At 40.7% G+C, this 15,065-nt stretch overlaps 1 protein-coding gene across 2 annotated transcripts in view; it reads right to left on the reverse strand.

The window, feature by feature from the left end:
- Positions 1 to 14,737, reverse strand: part of Rnf19a (ring finger protein 19A, RBR E3 ubiquitin protein ligase) — a 39,201-nt gene extending 24,464 nt beyond the window's left edge. Inside the window, exon 1 of one of the 2 annotated variants that reach the window (XM_032914505.1) lies at positions 14,583 to 14,737. The gene's annotated coding sequence lies outside the window, so the exon portion shown is untranslated. Of the gene's footprint in view, positions 1 to 13,651; positions 14,274 to 14,582 lie in introns of those variants that run through there. The other variant, XM_032914512.1, reaches the window with a different exon arrangement.
- Between the last annotated feature and the right edge of the window lie 328 nt (positions 14,738 to 15,065).

Genomic DNA, 15,065 nt, shown 5'->3' on the forward strand with positions numbered 1-15,065 from the left:
TTTTTTTTTAAATCAGTTACAGGAAATTCACAAATGTAAAGAAGCTTTTAGGAGACAAAGGAAGAGGATATTTCAACAAGACAGTTTCTTAAACAGACTATTACAAGTGCTAGTCATAAAATAAAAGATGGCTAAATCACAAAAAGGCAGTCAAGAGACTTTCTTTACTAAGCATTAAAAGGCATAGGAGAACACACACATACAAACAGTGAATAAAAAGAACAGTATCCAGAACAGGCAAAAGAGCACTTACAAGTACATAAAATAGACAACCCCAAGAAGAATGGACAGAGGGCCCAACAAGCACCTCACAAAATCATTCTAAATGTGCAACACTACTAATGGTCATTACAGCTACACAGAGAGGCCACTACACCTAGAAGGTGTCAAAACTAGGAGACTGGTATTTCAGATGCTGACAGGGATTTGGAGGGAGCACTCTCTCACAGAGTGGTGACGAGTGTGATGCACAACTGCTTTGGAAACTTTTAACAACGTCCACCAAACTAAAGCACATGGACACCCAGCACTTTTACTCCTAAACAAGACCACATACGATAAACCAGGAAACCTGTTTTAAAAAAATAAGCTTACTTACTATACAAGTAGATTTTATACAGCAGTACCAATAAAAACAAACAAACAAAAGAACCAAAAAGAAACTACGTACAATCTGAGAGCTACACAAAGATGCTAGCAGTAGTTTCGAGAATTACCAAGAAAAAAAACTCAAAAAAAAAAAAAAAACCCAATTCAATAACAATCACAACTTAAAAAATAAAAACTCAAACATTAGATACCACCACATTTGTGGTTGTTTTAGATACCAACAAAAGTTGTAAAAGGGTTGTTACAAGTGCAGTGAAACAATCACCTCATGTCTTGCATAATGTGGGGGAGCTAATTTAGCATTATTTATTGAAGAGAAATATATTCTTAAACCCAGGGACCCTACATATAGAGTTCAGCCTTCATATTAAGTAAGAATACATATTACAAATAAATATATCTATTGTTTAGTTAGTAAAAGGGAGAAAAAAGCAAAACAACAAAATTTCCACTTAAAACAAGAAAAATAACATTTATGTATTCAACTGGCATTTAAGTGAACTATAGTTTAAATGTAAGCTATGGAAAGACACAGAATGCTGAGCAATGACAATTGCAGAATAGTGGGATACAATTTTTGGTATTCACTTTCTCTCTTAAATTTAAAATGTGCCTCCATGATTTGACTGCACAGACCACTGACAACCGTAATACTAAAAGCTATTTGTTATGCCCTCACTTAAAAATAAATTCCTATAGGTAGCCTTCTGCCAACTGAAACCATGTTTTCTATTTCTCATTATGTTACAGAGACAGCAAGATTTTTTATTTCCCTAACAAAAGTTTGTTTGTTTGTTTAGTTAGTTAGTTGTGTGGGGTTGTTTTGTTGGGGGGGGGGGTTCTATGAAGCCCCACCTGTCCTGGACTTTGTAGACCAGGCTGGTCTTAAACTCAGAAATCCACCTGCTTCTGCCTCTGGAGTGCTGGGACTAAAGGTATGCACCATCGGGCTGCTTAGAGTTTTTGAGACAAGTCTCACTATATAGTCCTAGTTGGCCTCTGTAGCTCACTGTAGATGGCCTCTAGTTCCAGACCTTGTCTGTCTTGAAGAAATAAGGCAGAGTGCACTAAAGAACTCGAGTGATCTCCTCCAACCTCTACATGCATTCATGGGCACACATGTATCTTCACCCAAGTACATATATACATGTACACACATACCTCATCATTAGGTCCTAGATGCTGCCCCTGTGGAGAGGGAATCAGCCATGCCTTCGTTATCTGGTATCTTCCCTAAACTACTAAATTCCTAAAATGTAGCAGCCTCAAAATAGAGTGGGACAACAGAATTAGCTTCTAAAATTACAGCCTTATGTCCATCTAGTACTTTCACTAAACTACTACTTAGAGAGTTCTCCCTCTAAATTCAGACTCCCGCCCCCAAAGTTTAGAAAAGGAATTTTCTTTGTTCCCTGGATTGCTGCTGGATATCCTAACCCAGCTTTCTTCATTCTAAGTGGCTAGCATTACTAAGATATCCTTCTCAGCACACCTCTTCCTGTGGAACCTGACAGCTTTATAATTTAAATTTCTCTCAATCTCCCCCACCCCAGGTGTTTGCACTGTACAGCAAATACTATTTTAGAATAAGAACAAATGATAATGAATGCAGAAAGATTCCCAACTGATTTGTTAAGCTACAAAATACTGATCTGTGAAGAAAAGCAGCAGTGGGAAAAGAAGTTAGATTGGTAAGAGAGCAGGATCTAAATCTACAGACCGAGTACAGAAGACTACACATCCATGTGTGTGAGCAATCCACTAATCTACTGAGGGCCCAGACAGAGAAAGGAGAGAAGGTTAGTTTACCCTCCACTTGAGCTACATATCTTTCTCCCACTCTCGCACATGTGAGCTCCAGGTTTCCAAGCTTTTTGAACTCAGACCAGGACTTATAGCACTGGTTCCTCTGGTTCTCATTTACACTTGGACTGGAACTATACCAGTTTTTCTCAGGGCTAGCTTACAGACACTAGATCATGGTGTATGTTTCTGCCTTCATAGTCACGTGAGTCAATTCCTGCTTTTAAAAAAAAAAAAAAGTCTTTTTGTGTTTCTCTGGAAACCCTAATACATGCACCCTCCATGATATCAATACCTACCTACATAGTGAGAGCCTTCCTCTAAGAATGGAAGTATGAACCATAACTAAAGAAACTAGAAGACTCTGGTTCCTGAGACAGAGTGAAATGTAAGTAGACCTATACTATGTGCTTTCATTTAAAAGTGTCACTTCTTAAACATCAGTGTTACAAGGAACTCCAGTCATCTGTTAAAGTGAGAAACATCTCCTTTTCTCATTTAGCACAATTCCAACAAATTACCTACTGCAACTGCTGTACAGACTTTCACTCTTAAAAAAAAAAAAAACCAAAAACGAAAACCTGGCTACAGAATTAGCTTTATCAGTAGCAACAAAGGAACACTAGTGCCCCCTGTCCTTTTAAAGCATTTCAACAAGGAGAAGCAGGTCAGACAGCTTTCTAACCTCTAGTCCAGTGTTTATACTCTCTCACCTTGATTCCCTTATCTATCTCTTAAGGAATGTGTAGAACCGAGAAATTAAATGTAGCCAAGAGGTAGTCAGCTGAGGCTGAGGCAGATGGAGTTCAATACCGGCCTGATCTACATAGCTGAGTTCCAAGACAACCAGAACTACATTTCTTATTTCAAAGAAAAAGGAAAAGAAAGGAAGAAGGGAAAGGAAGAAGGGAAGGGAGGGGAGGGGGAGGGAGGGGAGAGGGGAGGGGAGGGAGGGGAGGGGGGGGGAGGGAGGGGAGGGAGGGAGGGGAGGGAAGGAAGGAGGAGGGAAGGAAGGGAAGGGAAGGGAAGGAAGGGAAGGAAGGATCAATTCAAAACAAAGGTGTCTGTACCATGGGTAAAAGCCACATGTCCTAAAAGCCTAGTAAAAGTACTACTTTGTTGTTGTTTTTAGGATTTGTGTGTGTGTGTGTGTGTGTGTGTGTGTGTGTGTGTGTGTGTGTGTGTGTGTTGTAAGAGGGTGTCAGATCCCCCAGAGAGCTGGGAAGTGAAATGGAGTCCTCTGGAAAAGCAATGAATGATTCTTAACCTCTGGACCATCACTCTGGTTCCCTAATTAGTTTGTTTTGACACAACCTGAATGTATTTAATTTGACATATTGTTTTCTTACACTTGGTAAAAATTATAAAAGTTGAAGATTTGCAACATCTAACCAATGCTCATAATACTGATTTATATAAAAATTAGCTCTAGGCTCTAAATAATCAATTTATGAGCAAAGCATCTTACAGTCTTAGAAGGCTCAATCCATACAGATTTAGAAAAAGTTGTATTGGTCACAGTCCTAGTACAAACAAAAGCTCCTACTGGAGAACTAGCTCAGCAATTAAAAACACTGGCTACTCTTGCTGAGGACCCATGTCCTATCCCAGCATCTACATAGCATTCATAATCGTCCATGTAACTCATTTCCTAGGGAGCTGATGCCCCCCTTTGACCTCTGCAAGCACAGGCACAATACACCCAAACACATAAAATAAAAATAGTTAAATCTTTAAGGAGGAAGAGGAGAAGAAGAAAAAGGCTATTCTCAGTTAACTAAATTAAAGGGTGTACTTAGAAAGTCAGTGATTGGGTTAAAAATGAAAATCCAATGAAGATTAAGCTACCCACATCCCCTTAGGCAAAAGCACAAAGGTAGTTGGTCTCCACTGCACTCAAAGGAATAAATACCAAATTTTTCTCCTCTAGATCCAACATCCAATATCCCACACTAGGCCCTCAAATTTGACTAAACTCAACTAAAAGTCAACAAACAAGAGGACAACAAAGGCAATTCTTAGAGGTTCACCTCCTGAATCACAAAGAAGGGTGAATGAAAACTGGACCTGGGGCTGGAGCAATGGCTCAGCGGTTAAGGACACTTGCTGCTCTTGCAGAGGACCTAAGTTTAGTACCCAGCATCCAAATGAGAGATAGCTTGTGATAACTCCAGTTCCAGGGATCTGTTTTCTGACCTCTACAGGTTGAAAGTACACACATTGTGATGTGGTACACATGTGGTGTCAAAAAACACTCACATACATAAAATAACTAAAATAAATGGGGGGGGGGGCTGGCTGGCGTTAAGATCTCTGTATTATGCAGTTCTGCCTGTCCTGGAACTATGTAGACCAGACTGACCTTGAACTCAGAGATTCACCAGCCTCTGCCTCCAGGGTGCTGGATTAAAGGCAAGCACCACCGTGAGAGGCCTGCAATGTTTAAAACAATTCCTGGAGGGTATGGCGAAGGTGGCAAACCAAAATAAATACCCAACATCAGAAGAGAACATGGGAGCCAAGACCTCAACCATTTTAGTGATAACAATACTCTAGGAGGAGTTTGTGATCTCAATTACAAATACAGACACATCAATCACTCCAAACAAAAGTTACAAGGATAATGTGAAAACAACCTCTAATAATGTATCTAATGAAACCGAGCATTAGCTGAGGTGAAATGTAAGATAAGCTGTGTCTGTCTCACTGGTACCTTACACAATGTGTAACTTATAGAAAATTGTATTTGCTAAATAAATACTTTAGGTTTGCAAGTGTGATGCGTTATTAAACGAGTGTTTTTACATGTAAAATTTTAAACCATGAAAACAATCTTTTTTACTCTACAAGTACTATAGGATACAATAAAATGTTAATTATGTAAACTATCAACACAACAGAATTTCAAGAATTACAGATTAAAAGTATCCTATTGATAAACATCTCCTAATTGTGTACCTAAATGACTTATAATTCATTAGAGGTAACTTTGGAAATGAGGAAGGCTAGATTTTTTTAAAAAATGTCTGCAGACCAGGGATAGGGAGACAGCTGTTAGTGAGTTCACTCCCCACAAACCTAATTTTAAAAAAGAATGGTATGCTAGTGAGTTCATTCCCCCAAACACACACACAAATATATATCCAAACAAAAAGTTTACAGATTAATACTTCAAGAAAAAATTCCTGATGGTGGACTTTCCCTTATAATATGAAAACCAAGTTTATGTGTGTGAGTGTGCGTGCACCCACGTGCACATATTCTCTATGAACTCAGATCATCCAGCCCTTCAGACAGATAGCAGAACTTCAGTCAAGCCGTGAGCCTTCAAAGCATACAGAGTCTGGATAACAGATGCTAAAACTTGTTTTCTTAAGTCTAACCATTTTTTTTCTAATTTTCCTACCCCTCCCCACACCTTTAAAAAAAATACATTACCCCTATTCAGCAGGAAGAAGTTGCAGAGAGTCATCATCCCAATTCCTTGGGTTTGGGTGTCTGGTTATGGTTATTTTATAAATTATAGATAGGCTATCATTTTAAGGGATAATTTGGAAATGGTCATAATTTTTAACAAGGAGGAAATATATGGGATGGATTACTAAATTTATTCTTAAACAAAGCATTGTATAGCCATAATCTTACATTGATATTAATCTTTTATAACTGATGCAAAATTGAAGTTATAATTTCTTACATTGGTACTGAATTTATATATTGATACAGGTTTAAAGTTTTCACTGGTACTAATTTTTATATTGATATAAAATTTGAAATTAATTTAGTACTCTTAGATAGGCAATGTGCCTGTGCAACTAATTTAAGAATACAAGGCTTAGACCCAGTCCTTCTAATAGCTGCTATTACAAACTGTTTACAATGATTAAGCAATGCAAATTAAGGGCCAGCTAGTAACTCATGGTCATATTAGATTCTGATTTAATTATAATAAGGCGCTTTCATTATTATTCAATTAGAAATAACTAAGAGTAGTCAAGGTTTAACAGTTCAGATATACCTTATATAGTCTTCAAAAGCATCAAAAATCCACAGACTATGGCATTTAAAAATCAAGAAAAATTTTAATAAGAAACATGTCGGCTCTGCGTTACCCCCTTCATGGTTCAAAGAAGACACTGAGCATCACAGCCTCCATATGGAGTTGCTCCAGTTGTGGCAAGAGAGCTGCTGGGCAAGAATTGCCCTAATTCATCTACAGACAAAAATACAGTCTAGGAAAGGACACAAAATGGCGGGATAGTCAACAGCTTGGGTCTGCCAAGACAGAGTAAGCTAGTCCTTTGCAGTTCCTGATTCACTTAAGGTCTGTCAAATGGCTCTGGACCAGAAGACTGAAGACAGATGATACTCCAACATTTTGAGGAATAGGCAACTGTACAGGTAGTTAGGCGTCTCTGAAAATTATTTAATTTTATATATATATATATATATATGTACTTTTATACACACACACATATATGTGTGCTTGTATATATGTGTGTGTGTGTATGTGTGCGCGTGTGTGTATATACATACACACACATGAACACACACACTGTCATGTCAAGTATCTTTTTTAAAAATTATATTCAATTGTACAGCAATTTTTCAATGAGGAAATTTTACAATTCACATCTTTGTTTTTATGACCTTTGGTTTTTGCCCATTTAAAAAGGCTTACCCATTTCAAGACTATACTTTTAAAATTCACAGACTGGTGATAGCTAAGTGAGCAAGGAACTTGCCACCAAGGCCGACACACTCAGCTTAATCCCTGGAACCTACATAGTAGAAGGAGAGAACGTCTACTTATGGGCAATGGCACAGCACCCACTCATTCCACCATAAGTAAACAAACATAATTTAATGAATTTTGGGGGAGGGAGAGGATTAAGGTCTCACTGTGTAGTCCTAGCTATATAGAACAATTGGCCTCAAAGTGGCCAATAGCTATGCTCATTTGTGTAGCCCCCAACCCCATTCATTAACTTGGCAAGCTTTTATTATTCTACCTTCAATTTTATCACCTTTTTATTTTGCTACCTTCTATCTGCTGTAATTTCCATCCTGTATGTGTGTATGTAAATATGCAACATTTTAGTGAGTGCCCGTAGAGTCCCTAAAAGGATGTTAAATCCCCTGGACCTAGAGTTCCAGACAGCTGTGAACAGTCTGATGTGAGTGCTGGGTTCCAAATTCAGATCCTTTAGAAGAACAGCAAGCACCCCTGACCCCTGAGTCATCTCTCTAGTCTGAAATGTCTTTTCTCACCAGTATAGTCAGTCATTTGGAAATTTGGACTACATTGTTTAAATACATAAATTTCTTGAAAGTAAATACATGTTTTCAGTCTTCTTACATTTATATAGCTAAGACAGGCCTATCTCTAGTGATCTATTATTAAAACTAGAACAAATACCTTCACAACATTACTTATAAATTTATGGGAGAAAGGGGACAAATCATTAGCATAGACGAGTATCCACTTTTAAAAAAATCCACTCCAGGGGTTGGGGATTTAGCTCAGTGGTAGAGCGCTTGCCTAGCAAGCGCAAGGCCCTGGGTTCGGTCCCCAGCTCCGGGGGGAAAAAAAAAATCCACTCCAAATTTGAGAAGTACAATTTTCCAAGGCCATATACATACCTTCTACACCTAAGATACTTTCTATGATTCCCAGAAACAGAAACTACAAAATCAGCTTAAGTTACCCCCACATGCCAAAGCCTCCCAAAAAAGGTAGGTCTTGAACAACTTCACCTACTACATTTACCTATATAAGCCCAGTTCTTTCCTAGAAAGTAGAACAGAATGTAATTTTAATCATATCCATTATAAATAATAGTCATTACTGATGAATTAGAAAACAGTATATTGCTATAAAAGGTAATATTCATTCAGTTGTGGGGGGAAGATTAAAAACATTCTGGCTAGCGCATTCCAGTCTCTTTTACATATTAATAGGGAGAAAGTAGATACTTAACTATTGACTCCTAAGGGGCATTAACCTAAAGAATACCTGAAAAGCAGCCACTAAGGTAGGGGATAGTTAAAAGGGTCTAAAACCGTGGAACCACTTCACAACAACTATTTTGGTGGAAATATGCCTTCTAGAGCTGGAAGTGAGGGTTAAGGCAAGCCTAGAAATGGAACTTGGGAGTAATATTAGAGTGATGTGTCAAATCATAACCATGGGTGGAAATCACCAAGGCAGTAAATAGAGAAAGGTGGGAAATTAGGCCTGTGGCATTCCAACATTAAGGTACAGGAAAAGTGACAGGAAATCTCTTAGTAATGACACTTTAAAGAGGCAGAGCCTGTTAGCTTATCTTTATCAGTTGATTTACCCAGTTGATTCATCGTGCCGCCGCCCCCCCCCCCAAGTATGAAGGACACCTTAAAAATGAAGAGCAAAAAGGGAACAAACTGGGAAAAGAGGGAAGAAATGACAGGTGCAAAAGTAACAGAACATATAAGATATAATCTATTTCCTGTTGAGGCTGGAGGTTATTAACACACTTCCCAACAGGTCTAAAAAAGGATTAGGCTGTAACTATCTAGTACCTTATAATCATAGTACATGACAGAAAGGGACAATAAGCACAAACCTTTGGGTTATTGAAGATTTTTGATTATATATTTGATTATATATTAGTGAGCGATGTCAAATCACCACACACTAGTGGTGTTTAAAGCAACAGGTATTTACTTTCTAAATTCTGAGATCAGAGGCGGGGCTGTGTTCCCTCCTATACTCTTGAGGAGATTCTGGTCTGTCCTCCTCTAGCTCTGGGTTTGGTTGTATCACTCCAATCGAAGTCTCCTGGTCACCGCCTCCTCCCATGTCTTCTATAATTTTCTGTTTTCACCTTAAAAGGACATCTACCTCTGGATTTTGTGGCACCCTGGACCTTGTTTTAACGGATTCCAACAGATGGGGGAGCAGGCCTTAGAGGTGGTAGCAGGACACTTCATTTCCAATGATCTTGCTGGGATTTCTTCTGTTCTTTACCAAGCTAGGCATAGTAGGACAAGGTGCTATCAATGAAAGAGCTCCTCTGCAGAGCCCTGTCTTAGTAGCCAGTGCTGCACATGCCTAATTAGTTTACACTGATTCACTGTCACAATGGGCTGCACACTCTCCATCTGACAGGCTACAGGCGGGGAAAAGGAAAAGGAAAGAGGCACAGAATAAAGCAGAACAGAGAGGCCTGGTACCTTTCAATCCAACTCAAAATCCTGCTACAGCAGTGCCAACTCTGTATATGGCTTCAAAAGGTTTTTTGCTTTTGTTTTTTTAAAAAGAAACCTACCAAGATGACAATAAAAAGACAGAGAAGGAGCACGCCATACAAAATACTGTGGAGGTGAGAGGATGAGAGCAGCCTGTTAATCATACTGGAGTGACATAGGGCATGGACTAAATAAAATTTATTACAAAAATTAGTTTCACTTTATTTCTTCAACTGGAAAATCTTAACTCACAACTGTGGCTCCCAGTATATTCCATAAATAGCTGCCTTGTGCTGAGAATGTGGCTCAGCTGGTAGAGTGCTTTCCTAGCATGCAAAAGGCCCAGAGTCTGAACCTCAGCACCACATAATCAGAGTTTATAATCCCATAACTTAAGAGAAGGAGAAGGGGGTTGGGGATTTAGCTCAGTGGTAGAGCGCAGGACCTGGGTTCGGTCCCCAGCTCTGGAAAAAAAAAAAAAAAAAAAAATTTAAAAAAAAAAAAAAAAAAGAGAAGGAGAAGGATCAGGACATGCCCGCCTGGGCTATGTGCAATGAGAGAGGAGAGAAAAGAGAAGGGCAGAAGAGAATGGAGAGAGAAAAGTACCCGAGAGCACGTCTCACACGGTAGATATTTTATTCACTTAGCAAATACATATTCAATACTAAAATTACTTCACTGTGCACCATACCAAGATTATTTTAAGTGCTCTAAGTATTAAGATCTTTGCATGAAGAAAGAGAAGAACCGTGCCACCACAGAGCTTACATTACCTACTATACATTCTCATGTGTGGCCATGCATAAAAATAGTAAAACTTGCAATGTAGTAATATAGTAATATAATAATTACAAATGATAAGGTTTCATTTAGAAATTATCAAATGTAAGTCTGTAATTCCAGACTAATGACAACTTGCCTTGTGATACAGTAAGTTTTAGTACAGAATACTTATCCAGAATGTTTTGTTTTTGCTTTTTTGGTTTTGTTTTAGAGAAAGGATCTCATTACGTAGTTCTGACTGGCCTGAACTCTGTATGGAGACTACGATGGCCTAGAGCTCGGAGATATAGTTACCTCTGTCCCCTGCCACCATTACCAGTTTTCTAATAACCTGCCCTGGCTTCTTGGTCCTCCCTAACTAACTTGCTCCTTCCTTATGATTCAAGTTTAGAAGTCCAACATGCTAGCTACTCACAGTACAAGAGCTACTTCACTCTTAGGGGTCACTGGAGAGGGGTGGAATATCAAGAGACAACTTCGGCTTTGTAAAGACACAGGTCTGAAGTTTCTTTTGGGCTTAAACAAAAGTAGTTTCTGTCCCAAACTATGCTTCAAAAGTCAATGCACAAACTTATCTTTTAAGCTAAAACAGCTCACTAATTCTCTCCTGAAACCTTCAGACAACAAAACCCTTCTAAATAAATCTTCTAAAACAAATCAACAGGGCTAATTAATAACTACTGTAACTCCAGTTCCAAGAACATCTGACGCCCCCTTCTGGGCTCCACAGAAACTGCACACATGTCCTACACAGACTTACATACAGGCAAAAATCACACATGAAAACACACAAAAAAAATAATTCTTCAGATATTACAATGAAAGCAATATAATAATATGTATTTTAAAGGCACTCATATTTAAAATGTGTTTTTCCCATTCTCATATATCAAGTATGACATTTGACAACTCTATAGAAATAATGAAGTTTCCAAGTCTTAAACACCTAAAATTATTTCAATGCCTTTTTGGTTGAAGTCTGCCACCATCTGAAATACAGATGTGCTAGGCAATGAATATTCTCCTTCACTCTTTAGCTGCACAGGTGCACTCACTTATGTTTCAACGTTATGCACCTTCCATCATTTAACAAAGAATTGGCACAGTGACTTAAAAAGAAAGGAAAAGTATTCCTAGTTGGAGGGGGAGAACTGCCTAGGTAAAGAAAATTCAGTTATTCTTCATAACTAATCTAATTAATATTTGCCAGATAGGAGTCAAGCAGTCTCTTAGCCAGAGTGCTCCCTATATGAGCATGAGCCTTTTAAGACTGGCTATTTGTTCTGAAGAACTAGCCAGACAAATGGAATCAATGTTCTATGCAATCAAATATTACTTTAGAAATTCAACTTTGGCTGTTAGCCCAGGATGCCCAAGGACTTTTGTTTTGTTTTGTTTTTTAGTTAAACCTCAACTATAAAAATCAATAAAAGAGCGTAAGCTTAGTCATTAAGAACTGGCCTGCATTTGACAACTGTCACCTACAGTACCATCTGGAAGACAAGGAACAATCCTCTAAAATTTTCTGTTTTCTGAGTATGGACAATATAAATGAGTAACTATGACATAAAGGTACCCAAATTTATCACAACCTTACTCCAAGCCAAGTACTCGACTCGGGACGTTTACAAGTGATCACAATTATTTTGTCTTCTCCATTTCTCAACCTTCAGTGCCCTCCAGATGATGGTGATGACTGATGATTGGTGTTACTGTTGCTGCTTGCCATGGGGTCTAGCTAAATTGCTCAGTTATCTTCTAACAATGTTCCCACCTCAATCTCTAGAGTAACTAACTACATTACAAACAGATACTAACAAAGAGGTGGGAGGCAAGTGATTAGAGAATATGTTTATGAGGTGGTATGGGCTGACTAAAAACTAAATGATTTCTGAGCTATAGCTAAGAGTTTAGGAAAACCCAAGGCTTGTCATGCAAATATACAAGATCCTTTTCAAAAGACAAAAAAGAAGAAAAAATAAAAGTAAAAAGCTTAAAGCTTGTCTCAAGCAAAGAGGGCGGAGGTAGTAGGATACTTGCCTAGCTTATGTAAGGCCCTATCCTCAGGACTAGCCTCATACACACCCACACAAACACCTGCCTAAAATTATGCACACATCTATTTAATGGGATGTAGATCCCATTACAGTACAGTGGTGTCTCCAAGCCTAGCAAAGGGGAACAGGCCTTTAATACTATCAGGGGCAAGAACCTAGTGAGTTCAAGGCCAGCGTTGTATACATAGCAAGATCAAGACCAACCAAGTTACATAGTGAAACCCTTTCTCAAAAAAAAAAAAAAAAAAAAAAGTGGGGGGGGCGGGGGCACGGCAATGACTCCTGAATACATTATACTCACAACAACAGCAAAAGTACTGTTTGGACGCCGTGTTCAAACATGGCAAGTCAAGACCATTTACTTTCTACCTGGTGCTTAAGTATCTTTAAAAACACTTAAATAGAAAATAATATGGTACTATCATTTTGCCAGATTAAAAAAGGCACCGAAAATTCAACACATTGCCACAAATATTCAAAATTAAATTCTAACATTTGCTAGGCAACAGTATAATGAACAATTCTTTATAATTTTAATGTTCGACCGAGGCATCTCCAAGACGAGACGTCTCATGCAGCTATTTCAGTAAGGCACAGGCTTGTTTCAACTTCTAAAATAATCCTGCAATTTAAAAAAATTAACCCTATGGGGTTCTAGAATGAGAATCGATAAAATATTAGAAAAAGTACACTCAGGTTAGCTGCCATATGCATTCTTCCTCAGAAAGACACCTTCCAATGACATTAAAATTTTCCATGGTCACATGAAATTTAAGGTTACACTGTATACAGTATTTTTTTTAAAAGGCTTGCTTTTGTTTTGCATAATTTGGTTTGTAAGTCTCAAGACTTAATACCAAATTTTTGTCCATAAAATTGTATGTACCAAGTAAAGAACATTTGAAAGTAAGGACATCGCCATTTTCTAATTATTTACATTTTGATTCAATACAGACATTTCCGTGTTAAATAAGCTTAAGCAGGCAAATATGGAAATGACTAGAATTACAAACAGAAGCAGTAGGATGTGCACAGAGACCGGTTTACAGCAAAACCGGAAAGGGAAAAAAAGACAAGTATATCGTCACACTACATACAATGAAAAGGGTCAAGAAATCCAGGTTAAAATAAGAAATAATCAAAGACTAGACTGACAGGTACACACATACCAAAGTAGAATGAGGAAGATCAAAATATTTTGAAGGCACCAAACAAGGGAAGGACAGCTTTCATGCCTCCCGTTTGCCTTTCTAGCCAACCACTAGGTTTGAAAATTGCAGCGGCATTTAAAGGCCGTCCTTTCTAACATTACCAACATCCTGCGACATTCTCAACAGTAAACCCTACACAAAGTAAAGCATCGTCGTGTATTTCTATCTCCAAGGGCGCCAACGAGCAAAAATTAAACCTTTCTTTCTCCCATACATAGGCTTTCACCATCCTCTTCCCTCTTTTAAGCTGCCCTTGTCTCAGGATTAATGAACCCTAAACCACTTCTTCCCATTAATGGAAATGGAAAAAGAGAAGAGAGCAACAGCAGAGTGGAATCCCAGATCGAAGGGAAAACTGGCAATTCAAAGTGGTGGCCTCACTCCGGGTGAGGGCAGGGAACACCCCGGAGGTGGAGTCCCGGAAGACCCCCGTTCACTCGTTCATCCCCAGGCCACACGGCTTTCCCCGCCGGTGCCAGAGCGTGTGCGCGATCTTCGATCGCAAAAGAGGCGGTCATCTCCCCGCCGCCCTCCCGGGCCCCAGGCGGCAGGCATCGGGGGCGAAGTCCGCGGCGCCCAGTGTGCGGCGAGGCCCAGAAAGCGTCCCGTTAGAGCCGATTTCACCCGTCAGGAATGCGCTCCGCCCCCGCCGCCTCCCTACGGCGGCCGCCCTCCGGTCTAGTCCGCTCCGCGTCCCCGGAACGCTCGGGGCAGCGCCGCGGACAGCCACAACGCCGTCGGGGCCACAGGCCCGGCCCCCCACGTCCCGGTCCACACCCCGGAGACGGCCGCGCCGGTGTCCCAGCCCAAGTGCGAGGCCTGAGCGGCGCCTCGAATCCCCATCCGTAGGGGAGCCGCCCGGCCCCTGCGGCTCCGGCGCCTGCCGTACCTCAGCTCCACAGGGCGGCGGCGGCGCGGGGCGGCCGGTGAGCAGGCCCATCCCGCGGAGGCAAAACGCGGAGGAAGAACGGAGGACGGCTCTTCAGCACCGCCGCGGAACCTTCTCAGCTAGGGAGAGAGCTGCCGGTGGAACGGTTGCGGGCGGCCGCTTTCCCGAACTCCCCTCAGTGACTCCAGCCGGACCGTCGCAGCCGGGAACCAACACAGCAACTGCCATTCTCCCCCGCCCTCGCCCTCAAGCCCCGCCCCCTCCACCCCCTCCTGCCCCACCCGGCGTGGCCCCGCCCAGCGCGCCTTGCGTCTTGGCGTCACGCCCCGCCCCGTCCCCCCCCACCTCGGCCGGCCGCGGTTATCTCTGGGACGCGGTAGTAGTTCCTTGGCTTGGGCACGTTCCCCTCGCGCTGCGCGCTCTCGCCGCCGTCCCTCCCGCGGGCTGCGACTCACTCTGAGTGCGCCGGGCCGTTGGGCGGGA

This window comes from Rattus rattus, chromosome 1 (assembly GCF_011064425.1).
Source record: "Rattus rattus isolate New Zealand chromosome 1, Rrattus_CSIRO_v1, whole genome shotgun sequence".
Taxonomy (NCBI): Eukaryota; Metazoa; Chordata; class Mammalia; order Rodentia; family Muridae; genus Rattus; species Rattus rattus.